Consider the following 5,693-nt stretch of genomic DNA (forward strand, 5'->3'; position numbering starts at 1 on the left):
TCCAGGTGTTTGATTTAGAAGGTGACAGCTGCTCTTTGCACCCTTGCTTTTTGATCACCCCCATGCAGACTGCGGGCCGCAGACCCATCAAGGCCTGGGAAATACCACCAATAGCCAGACCTGTGTCGTGCTGACCACTGCCCAGGACCTGGGGTTGATCAAACTGAGCAACCTCTTGACAAACAAAACGAAAAGTTTTTTTTTAAGACCATAAACCCATCAGACAAAACCTGTTTCTCCGCCTCATTACTCCTCACAACAGAGAAGTGTACGTTACTCACATCTCTTTATTTGGAGAGATTGCGTCTCCTTCCCAAGGCCGCTTCCCTACTGCATGGTCAGTTCTTTGAGACTCCAGATTTTACAGGTACAATAAAAATCCCGTGGAATGTGTCTCTGCTCGTGCAATGTGCTCACGAACAGCGCTGTTATGGAAGATGAGCTTTCCACCTACAGTTTTGGTTTGTTTTTAAGATTTATTTATTTCTGCATACAGAACTGAGGTACAGGCCAGAGGTGCAGGGGCAGTGACAGGCTTCACCAGAAACAGAGTGGGGAGCAGGACAGCCCGAGTGACGAACTGAGGGGAGCAGTTGGGCGGGTCAGGAGAGGTCTGCCTCTCCCTGAGGGGAGCAGCGGGCGGGTCAGGAGAGGTCTGCCGCGCCCTGTGGTCACCTCTGAGGCGGGGACTGAACTCATGCTGAAGTAGCTTTAGCTTCTCAGGGTTGTGCGTTAACCCGCTGCGCCACCAGTATAATTTTTAATTATACTTTTCCCACTTCTTTTTTTTTTTAAGGTTTATTTTTACTTATTTATGCATGCATGTGTACAAGAACTGCGGTGGAAGCCAGAGGTGAAAGAAACAAAGTGGGGAGCAGAACGAGTGGACTGACTGAAACTGCTAAGGGGAGCAGCAGCAAGAGAAGTCTGCTGCGCCATGTGGGTCAGCTCCCTGGCCAGGGATGGAACTCAGACCAGCACAGGGATAGCAACAAGACTTTACCCCTAGGCCATCAGGGAGGTCCCTCCATTTATGGTGGGACCATAAATTATAAAATTATATGCTTTAAATCTAAATTAGAAAAAGTATCAATTGAATATGCAGCAATGAAGTGAGTGAGGGGGAAATCAGAATGAAAGTGGGCCTTGGCAAGGGTGTGGAGAAGAGACCCCTCATACACTGTTGGTGAGGATGTAGACAAGTCTAGTCTCTATGGAACACAGTATGGCATTTTCTCAAAACATTAAAAGTAGATCTCCCAGGGCCCTCCCTGGTGGCACAAGGGGTTAAAGTGCAACACTATGAAGTCATCTGCAGCCCCTGCAGCCTGAGTTCGATCCCCGGCCAGGGAGTGACCCATAGGGCCCAGCAGACCCCTCCCATCTCCCCACGGCTCCCCTCAGCAGTGGATCCACCTGTTCTGCTCCACACTCCGTCTCCGGTGAACCCTCTTACCCCGTGCACCTCTAGACTGTACCCCAGTTCTGTGTGCATACATAAATATTTTTTAAAAATAGATCTACCATTGGATTCAGCTTCTTAGATATCTACCCAAAGAATACAAAAACACTAATTCTAAGGTATACCTGCTGCCTTATGTTGACTGCAGCACAATTTACAGCAGCCAAGCTATGAAAACAACCTGTGTCCTAATACAGATGAGTGTGTGGGGGTGTGTGTGGTCTATATACACAATGGAATATTACTCAGCTACAAAAAAGGATGAAATCTGCCATTTGCAATAACCACAAGATGGCACTGAAGGAGATGATGTTAATTAAGCAAAGTAAGTCAGAAGGAAGACTATCAAGAAACAAAGTAAAGGAGCAGACAGAGCAAATCTTTAAAATCTGGCAGCAGAACTGAAGCTACCATTAGGGAGGGGGTGGGTGGGGAGCCAGAGGAGAGGGGCCTCAAGAGACAGTGGAGGAGGATTAGGAAATGCTGGTGGGGAGGCCTGATAACACACATCTGAAGAGGTGTGCCCTGTACCCCTAAAACATACACTGTTGTAAAACAATGTTACCTCAACAAACACAACTTAAAATTAATAACTAGGTAGAAAGTGGCACGGAGTTGGAGAGAAGAACAGCGCGCTCAGGTTGTGTTTTCCTTTTCTGAGGCGAGCAGGCAACATGCACTGTAGCATGATGGTGGCAAGTCTGGGGGAGTAAGAAGCAAACTCCAGAGAGCAGAGGCCACCGCCCAAAAGTCACAGACAACAAAGTGTTGCTTGGGGAAAGTGTTGGCTGAGAGTCACCTTGCAAGGCTCAGTAAGGTGTTGGGAATCAAAAAAAAAGTCTGTCCCTGAAAGCATTTCAAATGCTGCCAATCACTTGTGCACGGAGGGCCGCACGGGTCCCCATTTGCACCAGCCCTCTCCCCGGAGCAGCATCAGAGCCGGAGGAGCTGGACTGGCAGGTGAATTCCCTCCTGCTTCTCAGTGGAGACAGGCAGGTCAAAAATCAGTGTCACCTTGAAATTCAATTTTTCCAAGTTTAATCATGGACTAATGAAAGGTTCCTCCTCTTCGATAGAACTTTCTGAATTAACTTAGACCAGAAAAAAGGGTCCTCGGTTTTCTGGTGTCAAATGCTGGCCGTGAAAAGCACAGTCTTAGCTTGCTCATTTACGCAGGTCCCAGCCTAAGTCTCCAGACCTGGGATTCATGCAGTTTGAAGCCACACCTGCCTCAATAATGCTTGTCACGCACGGGAGCAGCGCTCAGGTGAATGAACAGAATATTGTTCTGGTGCACTTTTTTATTCACCTGGGAGTACTCTGGATTTCCGATGGACTCTGAAATCCCCTTGCCAGTAACTGCCAGCCTTCTTTGACATGGATCCTCTGAGCCACGAAGGCTGAAGACACCATTACCCTCACATACCCAGCGTGCCTGGCCCCACGTCACTTGGAAGTGCCAATTGTCACTGTTACTCTAATTTCTTCTGTGGACTGTAAAAGGGGCCAGAGGTGCGATTTCAGTAAGCTGGAGAGGTTATGCAAACGGTGCGTGCAGACTTGGGGGACAGTCTGGATGGGAAAACAAATTAGTAGGGGGACAAGTTCCATACAAAAGCCACTAAAATAATGTAGGTTTTGGTTGACTTCTCTTAAGGAGCAAGCCAAGGAGGAATCTCGTCTTCCCACAAACAAGGAAGCTTCCCCAAACCTCCCCACCTACTGCGGTTTCTCTTTCTTCTGTGTCTCCAGCCTCGCTCCCCTTGCTTCCTTCCTCCCCACTCCCCTTCAACTCTGCCCCTTCTTTCCTCCAGTGGAGAAATGGGAGCTGCCCCCTATGGATGAGTCTGGCAGAGATCTAGCAGCCGCCAGGAGACTCAGCAGAGAAGCCTGCCCTGGACAGGCAGGGCATGAGGCTGACTGGCCATATAAACTTTGACAACTTGCCTTCTTTCTTTTCCTTCTCATGCCATCAGGCCAGGTCCAGCCTCCCCAGGAGCGCTCAAGGAATTACAGGGCCTTGCTTCTTTCGCCACCAGACCCTCAGCATGAGTCCAGGTGACAAAGGATGTGATGCCGGTCTCCCTCCATGCTCTGCTTGGATTCATGGCCAGCTCAGCTTGGTCACCTACTTCGATGTCCATTGCTGGACTTGCTCAGGAGGAAGAAAGATGTACCAGATTCAGTGATTCCAGATGTCCCTGCTCTTTAAACTTCAAGTTCTTGTCCTTCGGGATGCTTCATTAAACCTGGCTTGCTAACTTGCCTATCCTCAATCCTCCCCAGCGGTTACTGATTTCTCTTTTTCCTTTTAAGATTTATGTATGCATAAAAGAACTGGGGTACAGGCCAGAGATTGGGGGAGGGTGTGTGAGAGGCTTCACCAGAGGCAGAGTGGGAGCGGAACAGGCAGATCCACTGAAACACACTGCCAAGGGGAGCAGCGGAGAGGTTGGAGAGGTCTGCTGGGCCACATGTGTCAGCTCCCTGGCGGGGATCAAACTTAGGCCACAGCAGTGATAGTGCTGAGACCTACCCTACTAAGCCACCAGGGAGACCCCTATCCGCCCCTCTTTTAACCCATTTTGCTAAAAACCTCCCAATAAGTTCATGTCAAAAATCCCTGTCTTCTCTGCTGCTGGTTCTAAGCATGACAGACCCCAAGGGAAAGGTTCTCTGCCCAACTTCTAGTGGGGGCTAGAGGGGTGAGGTCTTGTTCATCAGAGGGTACGCCAGGTGGGAACTGCCTCCTTCCGCCTGCCCCAGCCCGCCCCAGCCCTCGGATGGGCAGAGATGACTCAGTGACCAGCATACAGCAGACGTGACAGATGTGGCCAGCACCCAACTTGCATTATTTTCTGAGAATAAACGTTTGTGCCAAACTTATTACTCAGGCCTTTTTGGGAGACAAATGACAGGAATTCAGTGCTAGGAAAGCAGAAAGCAGAACCTTGCTTTGGCTTACTCACCGGGAAAACCAGGAGTATGTACCAACCACAGCCAAGGCCCCTGCCGGTGTGTGCGCTCAGTCTCTTTCCGGGGCCCATCTTATGAGCTCCATTCTTCCCTGCCTCAACAGAGCGTCCGCCTTCGGCCCCCCATCTCTCTCTCCACACACTTGGGAGGACAGTGGCTGGCAGCTCCCAACGAAGACACCCCCATTTAGAAACACCAGCAGGAAACAAAATTTCCTCTCCCGGTATTCATATATCAGTTCCAGGGACAGACCCCGTTCTGTTTAAAATGCCCGCCCCGCTGGGCGGTCCCGCTTGGGAACGGACACGGGACTTTTGAGCAGAAACGAAAGCTCAGGGCCATGCAGGGCGCGTGTCCCAAAGAATGACTCCTGGGCAGAAAGGGCACCGGCCGGGGGCAGTGGGGTGCTGGGAAGGCCGCCTGGGGTGCCGAGACTCGAGTTCCCGCACGCCTGCACCCGGTATCAGCCGCGCTTTCACGTGGCCTTTCCACCAGCACCCGGGGGTTTCGGAGGGAAAGCCCCACTGGGTGGAGGGAGGCAGCGAAGCACCACTGTCCTGTCCGAATGCCCATGCGAGGGGCACTTGATGCGTTACATACACCCCCTCCTGGACCACCACAGACCGCGCTGGACAAGGCAGCGCAGGCGCTTGGCCTGCCCGAATAGACGCCGAAAGCCAGCTGTGGCCTCCAGTGGCCAGCAGGCGGACAGGACAGGACGAGGTGCTGCGACCGAAGCATTTCCTGGATTAAGGCGAGTGGCAGAGGCCGGGGGACACAGCACACAGCGTGCACCGAGGCGCCCAGCTCCAGGGCCCGGGGCCGGAGCGCCGGTGCACGGCCCTCTCCTCCCGGGTCCCCCCAGGTTAAGGCATTTCAGAGGCCAAAAGCTTTGCAGGCCAGGCCTGCACCCTTCGCCAACGGGCGTGCGCGCGCAGGCAGGGCGGAGGCGGGCGGAGCCCCGCACAGGCTCCAACACTCAACGCACGCCCCCCAGTCCAGGCTGTTTCCAGCAGGGGCCCTCCCCCCAGCCCCCCAGGAACCGGGCCTGGGCACCTCGGCCGCAGCCCCTCCTCCCGCGCCCGCCGCCCCGCTCCAGCGGCCGCAGATCCAGCTCCGCATTTTCCCTCTCGCCCTCCCGCCCTCGGGTTAAAGCTCCCCCGCCGGGAGTAAACAAGCCGCCCGCGCCGGCAGCCAGTAGGACCGGCCTCGGCAACCCGTTTCCTGCGCCAGCCCTAGCAACAGGCCCCGCCCT

This window comes from Condylura cristata, unplaced genomic scaffold (assembly GCF_000260355.1).
Source record: "Condylura cristata isolate star-nosed mole 26May11 unplaced genomic scaffold, ConCri1.0 scaffold00014, whole genome shotgun sequence".
In the NCBI taxonomy this organism is placed as follows: domain Eukaryota; kingdom Metazoa; phylum Chordata; class Mammalia; order Eulipotyphla; family Talpidae; genus Condylura; species Condylura cristata.